Source organism: Podarcis erhardii (assembly GCF_964252035.2).
Source record: "Podarcis erhardii genome assembly, chromosome: 3".
NCBI classification, from domain to species: domain Eukaryota; kingdom Metazoa; phylum Chordata; class Lepidosauria; order Squamata; family Lacertidae; genus Podarcis; species Podarcis erhardii.
Window position 1 is genome coordinate 120950813 of NC_138507.1, and position 20825 is coordinate 120971637.

The 20825-nt window shown below is 45.6% G+C and overlaps 1 protein-coding gene and 1 long non-coding RNA gene across 6 annotated transcripts in view; both read right to left on the reverse strand.

Annotated features, from left to right (window-relative positions):
- Positions 1-20825, reverse strand: part of LOC309338155 — a 309599-nt gene that overhangs the window by 230045 nt on the left and 58729 nt on the right. The gene's annotated exons all lie outside the window — the stretch shown is intronic.
- The window catches only part of NCOA1 (nuclear receptor coactivator 1), a 304047-nt gene that overhangs the window by 144395 nt on the left and 138827 nt on the right, over positions 1-20825 (reverse strand). The window contains exon 1 of one of the 5 annotated variants that reach the window (XM_081854456.1): positions 291-411. The exons of the other annotated variants lie outside the window; for them this stretch is intronic. The gene's annotated coding sequence lies outside the window, so the exon portion shown is untranslated. Of the gene's footprint in view, positions 1-290; positions 412-20825 lie in introns of those variants that run through there. 5 annotated transcript variants of the gene reach the window in all.

The window sequence follows — 20825 nt, forward strand, 5'->3', positions numbered from 1 at the left end:
CTTAAACATGCTGGACCGCGGTATCAGCTTTGACTTTTCAGGTGAAGCAAGTTGCTAAAGCACAAGCAAAATAGAAGTCCCACGTGCACACTTGGGATTGTGACCTGTGTGTCTTACAGCAACAACAGGAGTGGTTGCATAATTTGCCACTCTAAAATGGCCCGCCTATCCTTAAAATGATGCTGTGGTGCCCCATCTGTGCTCTGCACTGACTTTCCACAGCCCTCTAGGCACAAGTTCAAGTTGGTGGTTTGGTTTTTTTCAGGCCTCAAATGCAGGTTTGCACATACCCGTGAGATCAGCACATCCTATGGTTCTCTCCCCCTGTCAGCATACGATGGTTTATTGACAATGGAGCCTTTCCACAGGAATCAAACAGAAGTGAAGCCCTTTGCAGTGAGACACTGGAGGCTGCAAAGTAGAGGAAGAAGCAGGAAATGTCGCAGCCCAGATCCACCCTTGTCCGCACCAGGTAGCCTTCTGGTTCCTGCTCACCTGGCCAGGCATAAATCCTTCCTGGGTCTTTTACCTGCCTGCCAACCTCTACTGTGGCTCCTGGAACCTGTCTTTAATGGATTATCTAAACCTGGGAAACCCCTTTTTTAATACTTGGACTGAGGCTATGGTATTGAGAAGGGTGGGTCAACCTTTCCTCCCTGTGCTGTTTCTTCAATTTAAAGCTGTCTCCAACCTGTCATTAGTTGCAGACAGGAACGGCCCAACCAAGAGGCAAGGTGAGACAGCTGCCTCGGGCAGCAGAATCTACCAGGGGCAGCAGATCCCCATGTTGATATTTCTTCCCCCACCGTGTTCCTGATATAGATCTTCCCTCACCCCTTCCTCCGTGGCAGCGAGGGCAGCGCCATTCTGGGGTGTGCCTCAGGTGCTAAAATGTCTTGGGCTGGCCCTGGTTGCAGAAAAGTGAAAATGACAAGTGGAAGATGCCACCAGCTTGGAAGGCTTTAAAAGATGATTGGACAAGTTTGTGGAGATTAAGGCCATCAATAGCTATTACAGTGCTACCTTGGTTCCCGAAGGCTTAGTTGACGAACAAATCAGCGCCCGAACACCGCAAACCCGGAAGTGTTCCATTTTGTGAACGTTTTTCGGAAGCCGAACATCCAACGTGGCTTCCGCTTGAGTGCAGGAAGCTCCTGTAGCCAATCGGAAATTGCGCCTTGGTTTTTGAACTGTTTTGGGAGTCGAACCGACTCCTGGAACGGATTAAGTTCGAGAACCAAGGAACCACTATACAGTTGTACCTTGGATCCCGAACGCCTTGGCTCCCGAATGATCGAAACCCAGAAGTGATGTTCCAGTTTTCAAACGATTTTCGGACGCCGAACATCTGGCGTGACTTCTGACTGGCTGCAGGAGCTTCATGCAGCCGATCAGAAGCCGCACTTTGGTTTCTGGACATTTTGGAAGTCGAACGGACTTCCGGAACGGATTCCGTTCAACTTCCAAGGTACGACTGTACTATATTCTGCTTCTATAGTCAGCTGCAGCAATGCTTCTGAATACCAGCTGCTTGGAGACACAGATTGAAAAAAGGCTACTGTGTTTGGGTCCTGCTTGAGCGTTTCCTACAGGCCAGATGCTGGAATAGATGGACCACAGACCTGACCCTTCAGGCTCTTCTTATGCTGGAGGTTGAACCCACAAACTTTTGCATGCAAAGCCACTGCTCTACCACTGAGCAATCCCCTCTTCTAAATAAGCAAAATGAGCACATCTGTTTAAAGCACTTGTATTATTTGGCCTCTCAGAGGCCTGAGGAGTCTTACAACAATGACTGAAACCATGAAGGCACACCCATTCTGCTCCTTCCCCAAATCAAGACATTTTTCATTCCCCTCACCCCCTCCAGGCTCAACAGAAAGTTAAACATTGCAGGCTCTGCAGGCAAAAATAGCAAGGAAATGGGAGAGAGGACAAATGAAAATGAAACGAAGTGCTCTTTAGGAATGCGGCAAGACTGCTCCAGACACCAAGATTGATTGCAAAAGGGGGAATATTTGCCCCAAGCAAAGGCCACAGACACTGTTCCAAGTAAAGGAGGAGAGGCATTTCTTGCTGGAGTTGGGCTTTCTGGAAAAAGCACAATTGGCAATTTGCTCATGCACACAACCAGAGGACAGGCTCTCGGGGTTGTCGTGCTGTCTTCTTCAAGAAGAAATCATAGGGACTTTTGGTGCCAAACTACACGTTCCGCAGACTTTTGTGTAACTTCCCATGTCTCCACCCTCCAAGAAGAACAAAAAGCTGCTGTGAGAGGATGCAACATTGAGCAAAAGGACTAGTGGGTGGAGGAGAGATGGGGCTTAGCCCCTTTCTCAATGCCAGTTTCTGCTGAACTCCCAGGAGCAGGCCTGTACGGAGCCTGTCAGTGGCCTGGGATGGGAATCTTGTCAGAATGAAGTTGTGATGGCCTGAGAATCCGATTCAGAGGCTGAACCTGAGGAATCCCAGCCTGCACAGGAGTCCCCACCTCCAGGGCAGGGGCTTGAACCTGAAGGGCCCTCACCTGTGCCGGATCCTCGGGAGCAGACACCAGCTGAATCCGCTCTGGCTCTGGAGGTGATCGAGGACCCATTGCCTGCAGGTACTCCTCTCCTAGCCCCGTCAGGGGAAGCTGGGGTTGCCTCTGGGTCTGGTAACCCTCCAGCCTCTCCTGAGATGCAGAGGCTCAGGGCAGAGAGGCAGAGGGAACGAAGTTCTCGCAGGAGGAGTGCTCGCCTCCAGGCCAGGAGAGGCGAGTCACCTGTGGACTGGGGCCGCCCTATGCCTCAGAGGAGATAAAGGCCAGCCAGCCCAGTCCCAGGTTTGAGTTTATAACTTCTGTGTTTTAGAAGTTATAAACTCAAACAAAAAAGCAGCTGGTCTCTGTTGGGGTCCCCAGCCAACACAGCCCTCTAAGGCCCATGGCAAGTGTGCATGGCTCCCTTCCCCCTCCATAGGCCTGTCAAAGAGAGGCTGATTCCCACCCATGGAGACAAAGGTGCCTTGTAGACTCCCTTGGGTTATTCTCAAGTCACTGTGTTTTTCTTTGGAGCTGGGAACTCCAACCACCAGAGACGACACTCTTGCTGTTTACATAACAAGATCCTGGGGTGAAAGAGAAGTCTGGAGGTAAGGACTCCTCAAGGACTCCTCAAGCTCCCTGGTCACATGCAAGTTGCAGGCAAGCATCCAGCCAGGTACAGAAAGATGCTGTAATATTCAAAGTTGAGAGCCACGAGAGATAAAATGTTGGAACTTGGATGCAGAAGATCTGGATTCAAATCTCTGCTCAGCCATGAAGCTCCTTGAGCCACTCTCCTGCACCTATTTTCCTATTCTTAGGGGAAGTGGGATACCAATGTGATGAATTCTAGTCACCCAGTGTGCCAATGTATTTTATTATTATTATTATTATTATTATTATTATTATTAATAATAATAATAATAATAATAATAATTTATACCCTGCCCCTCTAGCTGGGTTTCCCCAGCCACTCTGGGCAGCTTCCAGCAAAATATTAAAATACAATAATTCATCAAATATTAAAAGCTTCTCTAAACAGGTCATCTAACGGCCTGATTCTTTCCTATGCTTTACAATAATTCTGCAATTCACAGAAGGGAAAAGGAGGAAGGACCAATTATTATGTGTGAGGAGGCCCACTTCCCAAGACTGGCCAGCTAAGCCTTCCAATGTAGCAGGTAAAGCATAAAGCATAGTTCAACCCTAAGCTGAGAAACAACATTTGTTGGGCACATGTCCTTTCAAACGTTAATTGGATGTGGCGACAGGGACAGATCTGGGGGTAGGACCCAACAGATACAGCTGTATGGAATGCCCCCAGATCCACTATTTCACCATATTTTGACCATGTGCGTGCACTGATGGCTCACTTTGAAAAGAAATCCTTTGGGCTCATGCTAGAATCAGCCTTCCTTTTTTTCTTTATCCATCTGGGGACAAAAGTACCCAAAGAGTCACTTCAGGAAGAGGCAGGAAAAAGGAGTGCCAGGCTGAGATCCCAGAGGATCCCTCACCTTCAAAAAACAGATCAAACTGTTTTATCACATTCTTGGGGCATCAGAGAGGTGGTACACAGGACCAATGAAAGCATGACCAGGGATCATTGTGCAAAACTCCATACAACTCTTTGTGTTCTCTCCACTATTGTATGAAGTCCCAAACCATCCGAGGAACTGTGGAGGCAAGCCAATCCCTGGGCACAGCTTAAGAATCTAAGTGGAAGGTTCACCTTTGATCAAAGGATCTCTCCCAAAATTAAAGGAATCAGAAGGGCAGAAAGCTCATCTCATGATCACAGGGTGTCTGCTTTCTACTCCTCTTCGTCTTCTTTTACACATTAAAGCTGTGTGTATCTGAGCTCCTCTTAATGGTCTCGCTTCAGCCCCAAACACACTGTTATTGAATCTTTGATGGACAAGAGATAAACAGATGCCAAAAGGATATTCACAGTCTCTTTAGCAGCAGAGCATTTCACAACAGCCTGGCTGGTCTTTAAGTGCTGAATTCCAACTGTGGAATGCAGCGAAATCTTGCTAATCCAGCTCTTTCTTTATTCCATGTATGGCTTATGTCCTTCCCCCTCAATATGCCAGTCTCAAAAAAGAAAAAAAGAAAAAAGAACACAGATTCCTGGTCAATGCCACTGAAATTCATGTCTTCCAGTCAATACTTGCATCATCAGAATTCTCCCTGCACATTATAAAACAGTAAGATTTCAGCAGAAGAAAGGATTTTCCACACTTCATTTAACTTCTGATACCTATCAATCATGCCCACGTAACTATAACATTTAGTAGCTGTACAGTTCTCTTGAGCGTTCAAAGCATTTCACGCATGCGTGATCTAAGGAAGCCTTATGCCAGCCGCGTAAGAACAATATTATCCCTAGCTTGCAATATTTTTGGGGAGGGAGCAACTTATAACAGCTCTGATATTTCGCAATGGGTATAAATCAGGCACTCCCACTGCCACAGCCAATAAGCACTAGAGGCTTATTCTCTATGCCTGCAAGAGAGGAGCCTCCCCCCCCCAAAATCTCAAAACCTGGGCTGGTTCATAGGAGGGAATATGGTCTCTCTTGGACCTAAGGCATGTAGGGCTTTGTAGGTCATAACCAACACTTTGAATTGTGCCCTGAAACAGACCTGTAGTCAGTAAAGCTGTTATAGTATGGGAGTTATATGCTCTCTATAATCAGGGGACGCGGGTGGCGCTGTGGGTAAAACCTCAGTGCCTAGGACTTGCCGATCGTATGGTCGGCGGTTCGAATCCCCGCGGCGGGGTGAGCTCCCGTCTTTCGGTCCCAGCTCCTGCCCACCTAGCAGTTCGAAAGCACCCTTAAGTGCGGGACTTCCGGGTCGGCGCCATCGCCGAATGGCGGACTCCCTCCGAGCTCCGGAGGGAGCCTGCACGGCAGGGGCTGGGTCCTACCGCACCGGCGATGCGGGGACCCTTAAAAACCACGGCCACGGGGGCCGTGGACATGGAGACTCGGCTGACACCGTTAGCGCCCTCCCGACTCGTGAAGGAGCCTTTTTAAAGGCTGCGGATCGGGTGCCGGGGAGAAGCGTGGTGTTTTGAGTCCTCTGCTATCCCTGCCGTGCGAAGCCGCATGCCATTCGGCGGAGAGCGCTGGCTTTTTCCTTTGAAAATTCGGACCTAAAAGAACAACCCGTAAGTAATTGGAACTTGGACTAAAAAGAGGGACAAAAATTTTAAAAATTTCGGAGCGAGCGGGGGAGGCGCAAAAAAGGAAGTCAGCCACCCCCTCCATTGTAGAAGGGTCAAAGCAAAGGATCTGATAACTAAGATCGGAGTAACATCATTTTGGCAAGTTTTTAACCTCACGAGTGAAGAATATGAGATTGAGCTGGAGGAGGAAAGTAGAATTCGGACTTAAAAACAACCCCCCCTGGAACCCCGGGAGCGATCGATGACGGAGTTTGGAGAGGAGAAAGGCAAGTTTTGACAGCTGTCAAAGAGCTGTCAAAGCGGAAAATAAGATAGAGACTATGTTACAAGGACTTTGCTGGTTATATTTGTTATAAATTGGATACAAATTGTTTTAAATAAGGATTATAAAGTTACTAGGGCTAATGGACGCGATCTGGAAGAGAACTCAGTTTTTGCAATCCACCTAGAGGAGCCGAGGGATATTACAAGTGGTTTTAGCTGGAAATTGGAACAGAACTGTTTATCTCCTGGGAAACTGCAGAAATGGAACATTATTATGACTACAGAGGCCACTACACCGAAGAAGACAATGGAATCATCTGTTGTGGAATGAAAGGAACTTGACGTAATGTTTTGTTTCTGAATAACAAGCCTCTGTAAAGGAACTAACTTTTGGAATTAGGACATTTGTGCAGGAAAACAGGGACAGAAAGAAATAGAAAGAGGAGTGTGATCAATAAGAACAACAAAATAACAAGAATTGGACCAAGTCAAAAGTGGGGACGTTTGGGACATCCAGATTTGACAAGCTTAAGGATTATAATTTGGAGTTTTTCACTCCTGGATATAAAAATCTGGATGGAAAAAATGGGCCTTTCTTTGAGACAGAATCCTTCCATGATTGGACATTCGAAATTAAAGAGGACTGGCAAAGGACTATGACTTAGAGAGATGTGGAAATATCGGACATTGAGGAACATTGGGAACGCAACCGGGAAAAGGGGGGGTGGGAAATGTGGAATCCAAAGGGCGTAAACTATGTTTTATTTAGGCTATATACATCTACATGGTATTCTAAAGTGGGGAACTCGTGGTGGGAATAAGCCGATTTTAGGGGAATGGAAAATAATGTTTTTTTTAAAAAAAAAAAAAATTGGGTTAAGGATAACAAGTCTGAATTGAGGAGAAGAACTTGTTGAGATCATTTGAGAGATTTGGAATACAAGGGGGGGAGGGAAGGGGAAGTCCTGAAAGGATGTAATTGGAAAAAGATTTGAAATTGGATGTTTTATTAATTTGTAATTAATTGGAAAACTTTAATAAATATTATTCAAAAAAAAACCAAAGCACCCTTAAGTGCAAGTAGATAAATAGGTACCGCTTTATAGCGGGAAGGTAAACGGCGTTTCCATGTGCTGCGCTGGTGCTGGCTCGCCAGAGCAGCTTCGTCACGCTGGCCACATGACCCGGAAGTGTCTGCGGACAGCGCTGGCTCCCGGCCTCTTAAGTGAGATGGGCGCACAACCCTAGAGTCGGACACGACTGGCCCATACAGGCAGGGGTACCTTTACCTTTACCTTAATCAGCCCCAGTCAGTAATCTGGCTGCAGTTCTTTGAGCCAGTTGAAGTTTCTGAGCACTTTGCAACGGAAACCCCACAAAGAGCATGTTACAGTAATCCAAGTGGGATGTATACTGTTTTAAATGTATTTGTCGGAGGGAGTGGAGTAGAGGGGGGTATTGGTTTGGGGGGTGTTCTTGTTTTTATTATGTGCTTTGGGTTTTGTTTTGTTTTTCGTATTTTAATGTTGTAGACTGCCCTGAGACCTACGAATGAAGGGCGGTATACAAATAAAACAAGTACCGTAAATAAATCTAACTTCAGTGTGTGTCACTGTGGCCTTAGTGGTGCAAAGGCTTCCACAAACATACATAAACTACACATAATTCTCCAATGTTTTACCTTAATACACCCGAGTTAGTTTGCAGAATAGGTACCCACATTCCTGCAAAAAACACTTCTATTTTACACATGCTAAACCTGGTCCATTTTTTCAGCCTGCGCTGAGTTGGTACCCTGTTTGGTGTTTATTTCAGCTGCACACTTCGTAAACAAGCACCCTGTATTTTTTATTTTTTTTAAGGTGACTAGGCTACCTGTATATTTTATGTTGTAAGTTGTTGTGAATGTCTAGAAATGCTTTAAAACAATCAAATAAATAAATAAATACTGTCCAGTATTGGGGGTTTTTTGTTTTTGTTTTTAAAAGGAAATTAGAAAACCCAAGCTTTTATCACAGAGCCAAGTGGCAGGGCAAGAGCTCTGGAGTGGGATAGAAAGGATGTACAGATACTCCAAAATGCCATTTGCAGCTCAAATTTCACGCTCCCTCTTGTTCGGCTGGGCACCAAGATTAATTGCCCGTGCTGCAAAACCCAAGGAAACTGAAGGGACCAAGTTCTCCCCCTGTAGTCCCTTGTTCAAAAAGTGGCTTGCTGCACATCAATCACCCGCCCAGCTGATAATGGTGAACAGAGGAGGGGCAAGGAGGTGGGACTGCAGAAAGGGAAACTGCCAAGGATAAGTGCTTCTGAAATGAGCGCAGCACTGCCAAAATGGCTGATTGCCTGGATGTGCTGCCTTCAGGGCCGGATTTAGGTCTGATGAGGCCCTAAGCTACTGAAGGTAATGGGGCCCTTTATATGTCCAGCTGTCCTTTGTCAGCAACAAATTGTTGCTGTTTTTTGTGTTGAGTATAAGCTATATGGACCTAATAGGTATCTAAAGCCATTTGCACATAACAAAATATGTATTTTATCAAAACACTGTTGCTGTATGTAGGTTTTATTTTATTCTTTTTTATCTTGTATTAGGAAATGTACATCCAGGTGTTTTTTTTCTTTAATTTTTTTGGGGGGCCCCCAAGAGAGTGGGGCCCTAAGCTATAGCTTGTTTAGCTTATACGTAAATCTGGCACTGGCTGCCTTGGCAAAACACACACACACACACACACCCCTCCTGATACTCTGCATTAGCTAGTCATGACAGTATCTCACTTTTCTCTTACTAAGCTAATGTCATCTCTGGCAATGACCAGCCTATACTTTCTGTTATCTCCTAACCTAAACCCAGATAATGGGTCTTAGAAGAACAAAGGAACCTAAGAGGAGCTTTCTGGGTCAGGTCAAAGGACTCAACAAGCCCAGCCGTCTGTTCCCACAGTAGCTGGCCAGATAAAGATGGCAAACCCACAAACAAGAACTGAGAACATCAGCACTCTTCCTACTTCAGCAACTGGTATTCAGAGGCATTTTGCCTCTAACAGTACTATTTACATTTATTTATTTATTTTGCCTTGATGTGCATCATTTTCTGGCATTGAATTGCATTTGCTATTTTACTGCCCGTTCACTCAGCTTGGAGAGACCTTTTCGGAGCTCTTCACAACTGCATTTTATTGTAGTATTATGTAGAATCCTTTGCGATTTTGATGGATATGTAGTTTCATTTATATACCAAATATAATAGTAGATGATGGTGTTGGAATTCACTGCCAGGTATGGTGATGGCTATTAGCATAGAGGGAGGGAGACTGAATAAATCAGCAGTGGAATACCTGTGACCTCCCAAATGTTACAGTATTTGTGACTCCCATTGTCTTGACCATTGGCCATGCTTCCTGGGGCTGATGGGAACTGGAGTCATAGAATCATAGAACTGTAGAGTTGGAAGGGACCCTGAGGATCATTCAGTCTAACCCCCTTGCAATGCAGGAATAGGCAACTGTCTTGTACGGCAATTGAACCTGCAACCTTGGCAATATCAGCTCCACACTCTAAACAACATCATCTGGAAGGTCACAATCACCCTCTTCCGCAGACTAGGATTCAACATATTAATGGAAGTGGTCTATCAATGCTTAGTAGCCATGATAATGGTAAAGGTAAAGGTACCCCTGACCGTTAGGTCCAGTCGTGGACAACTCTGGGCTCATCTTGCTCTATAGGCCGAGGGAGCTGGCATTTGTCCGCAGACAGTTTTTCCAGGTAATGTGGCCAGCATGACTAAGCCACTTCTGGCAAACCAGAGCAGTGCACGGAAACGCCATTTACCTTCCCGCTGGAGCGGTACCTATTTATCTACTTGCACCTGACGTGTTTTCAAACTGCTAGGTGGGTAGGAGCTGGGACCGAACAACGGGAGCTCAACCTGTCGCAGGGATTTGAACCACCGACCTTCCAATCGGCACGCCCTAGACTCTGTGGTTTAGACCACAGCGCCACCCGCGTCCCTAGTAGTCACGATAGCGAAGTGGAAAATTCAGAGATAGCATGCTTCTGAATATTATTTGCAGGGAAAAGCTAAAAACCCCATGTCCTCTTGGTGGGTTTCTCAAAACCAGCTGAGAAACAGGACATTGGACAAGATGGTTCAGTCCAACAAGGCTTCCCTTAATCTCAGAATACAGCACGGAGGGTTTAGGTATCAACATGCCTAACGTAAACAACCCCCTTCTGGATCTCAATCGCACCAGGAATACACAAAAATCCACTGCCTAGAAAGGCATTTTTCGACACATGGCATGCCTTCAAGCTTCTCTCACACTATTTATGTGCACATGTCATATGGAATAGGAAGTGAAAAATATTTTTTTTAAAAAATAAAATACACACATTCTTAGCATTGCACATATTACCTTGGAATTACAGAGAGAGAAAATGCAGCAGATACAATAATACCCTGAGACAAAACAGTCTCTAAGTAAACAAGGGCTTCCCAGATGGAAAGGCAAGGTTGAGCTTTATTGCATCATCTGACTCCTTTACTCATAATAATTACCCTGCCTAATCAAGTCTTTGTAATCGGAAAGAAACGGTTCCCTTAGCCTACAGATTATTTAAAGGGCCTTTATGACGTGCTGAAAGATCTATTTCCTTTTGTGCCTTTTTTTAAAAAAACAAAAGCCCAGCTCACCTGCCGCTTTGCAGCAACACCTTGGAGATTCATAAAGAAGGTGGAGATAAAACAAAAGAGCAAAAACCTCAATGCCATTTCATTGGAAATAGAATGTAAGACCTTCAACAACAGTGGCTTATTATTTCCATTTTCATTTTGTTAGCTTATGAATCAAGGACCGCCTCTCTACATATGAACTGACCTGGACCCTGCGATCATCTAAGGCCCTTCTTTGTGTGACCCAACCATGAGAGGTCTAGAGGGTGGCAGCAGAAGAACGGGCCTTTTCTACATTGGCTCCCCATCTCCTCTCCCTAGGGAGGCCTGCCTGGTGCCTTCATTACACAGCTTTAGGTGCCAGGCAAAAACAATCCTCCTCAACAAGGTCTCTGGCTGACTAAACAACCAACGGTCTTTTAAATGTGTTTGTGGGAGGGAGGGAGATTGGTTTGTGGCTTCTTTGGGTTTGTTTTTTTCGTTATGCATTTTATGTTCTCATTTTGTATTTGAATGCTGTAAACCGCTCTGTGATCTGCGGGTGAAGGGCCATATAAAAATTTAATAATTATAAATTTTAAAAGATAGTCTCCCCGTGAGTCACAAGGCCTAGTTACAGGTAGGTAGCCGTGTTGGTCTGTCATAGTCAAAACAAAATAAAAAAATTCCTTCCAGTAGCACCTTCGAGATCAACTAAGTTTGTTATTGGTATGAGCTTTCGTGTGCATGCACACGAAAGCTCATACCAATAACAAACTTAGTTGGTCTCTAAGCTGCTACTAGTCACAAGGCCGTTTGCATAAAAACAACTCAAAATACAGCTAAAGAGAAGGAGTGGACATATAACCATTCTTCTGCCACAGGTATTTATTTACTTCATAAATAAATGAATTGATATACCACTTGTATACCACTTGTTGAAAAAAACTCAAAGCGGTTTACAAAACAGATAGAAAAAAAAATCACCACTAAAAAACCCTACAACCATAATTTAAAACATACAGAAAGTTAACACCATAACGGAATAGACTAAAACGTACTAAAACTCATACAAACTTTCTAAGCATCTGGGTGCTTATCTAAATATCTGGGTAGCATCTGGGTAGGCGTATCTTAATAAGAATGTCTTCAGCAGGCACTGAAAATAATTTCAATAGGCATGGAGTTCCAAAGTGCTGCCACACACAGTGTATTTTTTCTATTTTGGGGGGGGGTATTGATTGCTGAGATTATTATTATTTTTTATAATTTTTTAATTAGTTTGATATACTACGCGGCACCTGTAAAAATGCCAATTCCGCCAACTGAAGCAGTCAAGTGGGCACATACGAGGTAAGGTGGTCTCATGAACTGGTCCCAAATGATTCAGGGCTTTTTATACTGATGGTAACTCCTTAAACTAAGCCTGGTAGCAGATGGGCAACCAGCGAAGGCCTCTGAGCATAGGTGTTATATGCTGAAGAGTCATCCCTCCTTTCTGTGGTCGTCTTCACCACAAAGTGGCAGAGGCAACCAGAACCAGATGCTTTGCTATGAGGAAAGAGCCACATCTTACGAGCCAAATCCTGAAAAACCCTCGGTGTGGAGGCTAGGAACATAGGAAGCTGCCCTACACTAAAGTCAGTCCATCTAGTTCGGTATGGTCTTCAACGACCGGAAGCAGCTCCCCAGGATTTCACATGGGAGTCCTTCCCAGCCATACTTGGGGATGGCAAGAACCGAACCTGGAACCTTCTGCATGCAGAGCAGGTGCTCTACCAGTGAGCTAGAGAACAGCTGCATAAATTCTTCTGGACAGCAAAGACCTCCTGCAAAAGGATGACTACAGCGCAAGAGGAGGCAGGAGCTCCAGTTCTAGCGCTGGCTGATCTCCCAGGTGGATGTCTTTCCACATATAGAAGGCAAAATAGCACACAGTGACTCTACTATGAGCTAAAGTCTACATTACACCTGGGCACTGCAACCCAAAATATTATGAGTGCCTTACATGCCAAGCACAGCAATGGCTTCTGGTATACTAGAGAAGGAGGCACTAATCTCCCTGCTGAGCTCTGCAAGTTGAGAAGACAGTAACTTGCCCAAGATCATCTAATAAAGTCCTGGACAGGCTTCTTAATTTAGCTGAATCTGTAACTAATCCTTTCCCAGGAGTTTGGGACTGATAAGTATTCCTGGAAACAGAATTGAAGGGTTGTATGAAAATAATAATAATAATAATAATAATAATAAAGCTTTAACATTAATACGTATCTATTTAAAGTTCCTCCATGCCTTCTTCCAAAGAAGGAAGTTTTATAGCTCCTCCAAAAAGCACACGTGCTCATACTTTGACCTCTAGGTGAAGGGACTTCCACAAAGGAGGGATCGCAACATAACAGGTGCCCTTTGTGTTAGAACCTGGGTGGTACAGTCACACAAGCATTTCCAGAAGATCTTAAGTCTTCACCAATTCAAAGTGTTGGTCTGACCTTTAAAGCCCTAAACGACCTCGGTCCAGTATACCTGAAGGAGTGTCTCCACCCCCTTCGTCCAGCCCGGACACAGAGGTCCAGTGCCGAGGGCCTTCTGGCAGTTCCCTCACTGCGAGAAGTGAGGTTACAGGGAACCAGGCAGAGGGCCTTCTCGGTAGTGGCACCTGCCCTGTGGAACTCCCTCCCACCAGATGTCAAAGAGAAAAACAACTACCAGACTTTTAGAAGACATCTGAAGGCAGCCCTGTTTATGGAAGCTTTTAATGTTTGATGCATTACGGTATTTTAATATTGTGTTGGAAGCTGCCCAGAGTGGCTAGGGAAGCCCAGCCAGATGGGCGGGGTATGTATGTATAAATAAATAAATAAAACAACACAAAAGTCTATTGCCTCTGCAATCCAAACTGCAGACGAGGCCCTCACGTACTGCTTTCCCCCAGTGCCTAACCAGATGCTTCCCACATCTGGTTAGCCACTGGGGGAAAGAGGATCCTAGGCTAGGTCTGATCAAGCAATGTCTTCTTAACAATACCCCGTCCCCTGGTTGCCATTTGCACACATACCAGGTTTTATCTATGTTGGCACAAAACTATGCGCTATTAGAAGCAAAGTACTTTAAAACAGACTCCTGCCCAGCTAGCAGTTTGAAAGCACGTCAAAGTGCAAGTAGATAAATAGGAACCGCTCTGGCGGGAAGGTAAACGGCGTTTCCATGTGCTGCTCTGGTTCGCCAGAAGCAGTTAGTCATGCTGGCCACATGACCTGGAAGCTGTCTGCAGACAAACGCTGGCTCCCTCGGCCTATAGAGTGAGATGAGCGCACAACCACAGAGTCGGTCACGACTGGACCTAATGGTCAGGGGTCCCTTTACCTTTACTTTAAAAAAGAAGGAGATTCCCACCTATGTTATGCCCTTTGTGATAGCCAAGACCAGCCAAAATTAATTTTCTTAAGCGATCCCACTCACGTGCTACATTCAAACTGCAAGATCATGCATGGGTCATACAGAGTAGCTTTGGACCGTGTCTCTGCGGAAAATTGCACAACCCTTAGCATAGTTCAGAAATATCATTCAACAGTTTCCATTTGGGCTGCCTGCGGGAGTGAAAGTTAAACCAACAAAGGGCAAAGACTTTTGGAACTATTATGACTTCATTGTTTTGACTAGATTTTAATTGGACCATAAGGGTGCATTTTGTTACCCTCTCACTTAGCAAATCAACTCTGACCCATCCAATCTGCATCGTATCTCATATGATGATGGTGATGATTATATGCATAGAAGAGTGCACACAGATTATTATTGACCTTGTAACTGCAGTATCTGCCCGTATGAGAAAAATGTCATTGATGAATTGCTTCCTTGGATTTTTGATCAGGTGAGAAGATGCATGGTAAAATGCTCCTCACCACATGTGCTACAGCTTCCAACATGATTGCATGCTTCCGTATGAAACTGAGCACCTCGACCCATTCCAGCCGGAGTTCACACCCACTTCTAACTGGAATTGTCCTTGGCCGCCCTGATGGATGACCTTTGGGAGATAGACAGGAAGAATTCAACCCTGCTGGCTTTCCTGGATTTCTCAGCAGCTTTTGATGCTGTCACCCATCATATCCTCCTTGACTGCATCTGTGAATTGGGTGCACCATTTTACAGTAGTTTCACTCCCACAGTTGGTTCCAGACTGAAGGATTGGATATTGTTTTGACACCCTTGAATTAATCTGCAGGGTGTCACAGGGCACAATTTCATGTCCAATGTGAATTAATATCTAGACAAAACTTTAGGAGACTTCAGGTGAGTTGTGTTATCTGTATCTTGGTAATATCCAGCCCTTTTCTCTGCAAGACCTGAAGTCTTGCCAGCGGCGTAGCGTGGGTTGTCAGCACCCGGGGCAAGGCAAGTAATTTGCGCCCCCTAACCCGGGGCAAGGCAAGTAATTTGCGCCCCAACCCCTAACCTGCCGCCGCTGCCAGCTTCTTCTTGCTGCTGCCTGGGCTGGTCGGGTGTGGTTCTCTCCCGCGCTCAGCGCTGCGCTGGGCGGCCGCTGCACTGTCCCTCCCCCAGATAGTCCCTCCCTCGCTCTCTCTCCGCTCCGCACCGCACCGCACGCCTGGCACCCTCCCCCTCCACAGTGGGCGGCGACCCGGCAGCTCCGATCGGATTCGCACAGCCAGCCCTGCAGTGAGAGAGAGTGAGTGAGCCAGGTAGGGGCAGAGAGCTGCGAGTGCCCCCCCCAAATGTTGCGCCCGGTGCGGCTGGCCCCCCCTGCACCCCCCACACTACGCCACTAAGTCTTGCATGTCCTCAGTTGATGGCTGAATATTACAGGCATCAAACTGCAACTGAACGCTGGCAAGACAGAGACTCCATAGATGGGCTGTACTTGGGTCCAGGGATTGGACTGTGAGCTAGTTCTGGGTGGCAGGTGCTTAGTTTGGGGCGTTGGTGGCACTTCTGTTGTCTATGCTCTGTTAACTTCTAGTTTGGATTACTTCAGTGCATTATGCACGAGATTGCCTTTGAAGACCCTCCAGAAACTCTAGCTGGTGCAGAATTCAGCAGCCAGATCACTGACTGGGGCAGTATGGTCTGAACACCAGTTGTGGCACAACTGCACTGGTTACCAATTCTTTTCTGGGCTCAATTCTCAGTGCTGAATTTGACCTATAAAGCCTGATGTGGCTCAGGACCCCAGGACCTAAAAGTCTGCCTCTCCTCACATGAACCAACCCATACTCTGTGATTGTCTTCCAAAACCCTTCATTTGCCCTCTCCATGAGAGGTCTGGAGGGTGGCAACACAACAACAGGCCTTTTCAATGGCGTCTCACCCTTTTTCTAACTTGTTCTGCCTCAAAGTCTGGTAGCATTTCTAGCTCCTTTGCAATCTCAGTAGCCTCTATCAAAACTTGTTGAAAAGCCTCATCATACTGACAGCCCACAAGGTAACACTTGGTCACTTGCAACTGGCTTGGAGCTGAATTTAAATCAGATTCCTCATTTTGTAAGGATAAGAAGGAATACCACAAATCTGAACTTGCAAATTGCATCAGCGAGGGCCTTGGATTCAATTTGGGAAGTATTCCCAAGTAAAGCCTTTAGGCTTGTGTCATCAAAGATCTCTCTTAAAGCATCATATATATGACTAAGATGGTATCTCAGTGGTTTCAAAGCATCAGTCTGACTCTCCCCTCTTGTTTCACACAACGGCTTAATGGTTATGCCTAAGTCTGATACATGGCTAGTTAGAATTTGCCAATGCTGAATCGATGCAGAGAAATCATTAAAAATCTGTTGAACCAGCCTGAAGAAACTAGTTGCTTTCAGACAACGCTTGGCAGCATCATTCACTCCCAAGTCTAAAGAGTGTGCATTGCAGGTCACAAAAAGGCACGTGGGTCTATGGTTTTTGCCTGTAGACATTTAAAGCCCCAAACGACTTGGGACCAGGACACCTAGCAGTTGACCTCCCCCAGTAGACCAAGCTGATCTTTTAAGACATTTTGAGGTGGCTCATGATCTTTTGAGAGATTTCGCGGTTGCTCAACACAGAAGCAGGTCTTTCCTCCGCTCATTCATGAGGCGGAGAAAGTAATGACCTTTAAAAGCCTCTTAAAAACTTATATATTTGCCCAAGTTTTCCTTGACTCCAACTCTTTCTTTGTTTTGTTTTGTACACTGCTCACAAGTATTTGTGAGACACAGTTGTGCTTTTAGAAAATTGTATTGAATGTTTTTGTTGTATCTTTATTGTTTTTTGGATGCATTTCAATTGATCGTTTGTTTTTATGTATATTGTGTTTTTATATGATGTAAGCCGCTCTGAGCCCAGCTCCGGCAGGGGAGGACAGGATACAAAGAAAATTTATTATAATATTATTATTATTATTTTCATGGAAGAGTCTAAAGATTTTTATTATATTATTACATTAAGCAGTATGTGTGCACACACATATGCATGTTTATGTACACAACACACACACACACAAATAAATAATCCTGCTGTACCAGGGTATGGAAGAAGCTGGTAAGAGCATAAGAAGAGCCCTATTGGGTCACGCTAATGACCCATTTAGTCCAGCATCCTGTTCTCACAGTGGCTAATCAGCCGTTTGTGGGAAATCTCCTGTGGTTTCCAGAAGCTGGCATTCCAACCAGTAATGGTTAAGAGTTGTCTGCATTCGAACTCCAGGCAGCAGCCCAGCATGACCAGCACTGTTTTGTGCCAGGCCACACCAGCCACGCAGGAGGCAAATCTTCACTCTGCTGTGCCACAGTTCCTGGCAGCGCCAAGCATGGGGAATTGGCAGGGGTCTTGCCGAGTTACTGTAGATTTGCGGATCCTGTTTTCCTTCCCCCTCTCAACTGCCACACTTGTGTTCGAGTCAATTATGCGCTTCTTTAACCTTTGCTCAGCATAATTCCACAGCTACAAGGCGCTGATGATCATTATTATTCTCATTAGCATGAAGAGTCCTCAGTGCCTCTACGGCACTTCACAAACAAAGCCATCTAAGCAGCGGCGTCAGCCCGCCTTCCGCCAAATCCTTCCCCGCCGAGGGATCAATATCTCACTGCCCTTATTATTTTAATTTTAATGCCTCGTGAGGGGGTTTCACAACATAAATAATTATAAGCTACTGATGAAAGTATCTCGCTTCCCGCAGAGCAAAGGAGACCTTGGGGTTCAATTAAATGACAAGAGAAAACAATGAAGATGGTACCCTGGGTTTGAACGCCCTCTCCAAAACACCTCTCTCTTGTTATTCTTATCCAAAGACTTAATTATCACCCAGATGGTGAAAAGCGCTTCCTATCAATAGTCCACAACAACACTTGCTAACGGATGGGGACCAATCCTGCTGTGCAAGGCTGGCTTACCTGTGGCCTTCCAGGTGTAGTTGAACTCCCACCAGTCCCAGCCAGTATGGTCAATGGGAGGCTCGCCGGGCACCTTCATTAGATATATTTAGGCACCAGGCAACTCCTTTGGCTAGAGTTGAGGAGTGGGCACAGAGGGTGAATTCTGACCAGACATTCCCCTATTTCTGGACCTGCCTCAAATCCTGACAGGGACTTTCACAGGCCAACGGGAAGTGGGCTATTCCAGTTATTTAAGAGGACAATCTGTCGGGCACAACTGGCCCAAGAGCAGAGGCCACCCAGGAACTGAGCTCATGAAGAGAGCTCCTCACATGACTGTCTGAGGGAGTTTTGCACTACACTCCGAGACTTGACCTGGCTTCCCTCTTATCTGCCTTGTCCTCAGGTGCTAGTGTTTCACCATGGAGACACACAAGCCTACTGATGTCTCTTCTTTTCACAGTTGCCAACAATGGTTAAATCAACCGAAAACAGGGCAGCCTTGCTGAAAGAGCTGGGTTAGAGAAGAAGAATGAACTGGTCAGAGGAGACAAGCAGAGTCTCACTTTAAGAGACAAACATATAGGAAGCCTAGTTTAGGGTTTCTTCATGAAGCTGAGGCTCCAGTACTTTGGCCACCTCATGAGAAGAGAAGACTCCCTGGAAAAGACCCTGATGTTGGGAAAGATGGAGGGCACAAGGAGAAGGGGACGACAGAGGACGAGATGGTTGGACAGGGTTCTCGAAGCTACCAGCATGAGTTTGACCAAACTGCGGGAGGCAGTGGAAGACAGAAGTGCCTGGCGTGCTCTGGTCCAGGGGGTCATGAAGAGTCCGACACGACTAAACGACTAAACAACAACAACAATACACAAAATACATGGAACGCAATCTCCTGAACCCTGCAACACAGAATAATACGGTTGTATTTGTAGCTTAACATTTCAGTTATTTCCCAGTTACAAGCACAATAAAGTTCAGCTTTCATTTTTATATGCAACCTCAATGGCAGAAATCCAGAAAAATAGTGTTGCATTCTACAAAGGGGACAGAAACACACAATACTGCAAAGATGAATGGGGGGAAATCACATCCCTGGCGCCATGCAAAAGTGCACATCCATTAATCCGTAAGGCAGCTAGGGAAGCCTCTCATTGCTTTTATCAATTCACTCTTAGCGTTTGCTATGCAAGAAGTGACGATGGCCACTAGCTGTACAGAGGCCTCAGTGTCAGATTCTGGAGCAGACAGGAGAGGAAGGCCAAATCTCTAATGTTCTACATGCGATATTCCCAGAGGCATCTGGCTGACTGCTTTTGGAAGCACAATGGGCCTTGACCTGATCCAAGAAGGCAACTCATGAAAAATCATCAGGGCAACACTTGCCATATGCATCACTCAAGGCAATATTTCAAGGCTCGCAAACTTCTGCTGGAAAACTCATCATCAGCTCAAGCTAGCCTTTTCTCAATTCTACAATGCAGGGGTAGTTTATGGTTCTGTATGTTATTAGCTTTGTGAAGCACATGTGGAATTCTTGGGAAGCCAGAACTCCATCAGAAGGTAACCGATAAAGTCTCCCTGTTCCAGTCTCTGTGGGTATTACCCAAAACAGCTGAGGATAACAATCCATTTGGTCTATTTATAGCTCTCTTAAATATAGAAGCATTACCATAATACCACACCAGCCACATGAACCTGCAAAACCAAACATCACCATAGTACTGAGGGAGGACTAAGGCCTTTTACCAGCTATGACTAATGTGTCAACTGCAGCCATTCTTGGACAGGAATAGCCTGGCTGTGGTGATTCATGCATTGGTAACCTCAAGACTTGCTTGTTGCAATGCAATGCAACCCTTGCCTGGTCTGGAATTTCCAGATGGTGCAAAAAGTTGCAGCTAGACAGTTGGTGAGGACATACTATATCCAGGAGCACATAACTCTGGTGCTCAAAAGCTTACACTGGTTGCCTGTAAGTTACAGGGCCAGGTTGAAGATTCTTGCATTACTTTACAAGGACCTTAACAATGCAGATCCAGAATATCTTAAGACCAACTGAACCCTTATATCCTTGCTAGATCACTAAGATCTTTGGGGAATCTCTGTTGGTGGTCGTCCATGGCTCAGATGCATGGCTTGTAACTACCAGAAACCCTGTATTCAGCTAGTGGTCCTGGGCCTGTGGAACTTCCTGCCAACTGAGATTAACAGGCAAACCCTCCTTGCTGAGCTTCAGGGGTAAAGCTAAGACTTCCTTGTTCCAGAAAGCATTGGTTTTATGATAAATGTTGATACTTTTACTGTCCAGCTCTCTGCCGATTGCTTTTATGTACATCACTTACATATGTCAATGATTAAGTGGCATATAAATGTCTTAGATAAAACAATCCATCAGTTCACATGGAGTGTATCCAGAGACAACTCATATGAAGGGCAGTGCGGTGAGAAATGCTGAGAGGAAGCCTCCCCAGACTGTGTCCTGAGGGACAGCTCTGGAACTTGGTAATTTGTTGAGGATCTGGCATTCACACAAGAATCCAAGTTAGGTTAGGAAGTTGCTTTAGAGTGAGTCAGACCATTGGGTCCATCTAGGTTAGTACTGTAAACACTAATTGCCAGCGGCTTTCCAGGGTTTCACAGAGGGATGTCTCCCAGAGACGCTGGGGCCAAAACCTGGGACCATTTGCATCCAAACCACTGATCTACAACCCTTCCTCAGCTTAGGTTAGGTTACTAGGCCATTACAGTGGTGCATCGCAAGACGAAAAGAATCCGTTCCACGAGTCTCTTCGTCTAGCGGTTTTTTCGTCTTGCAAAGCAAGCCCAT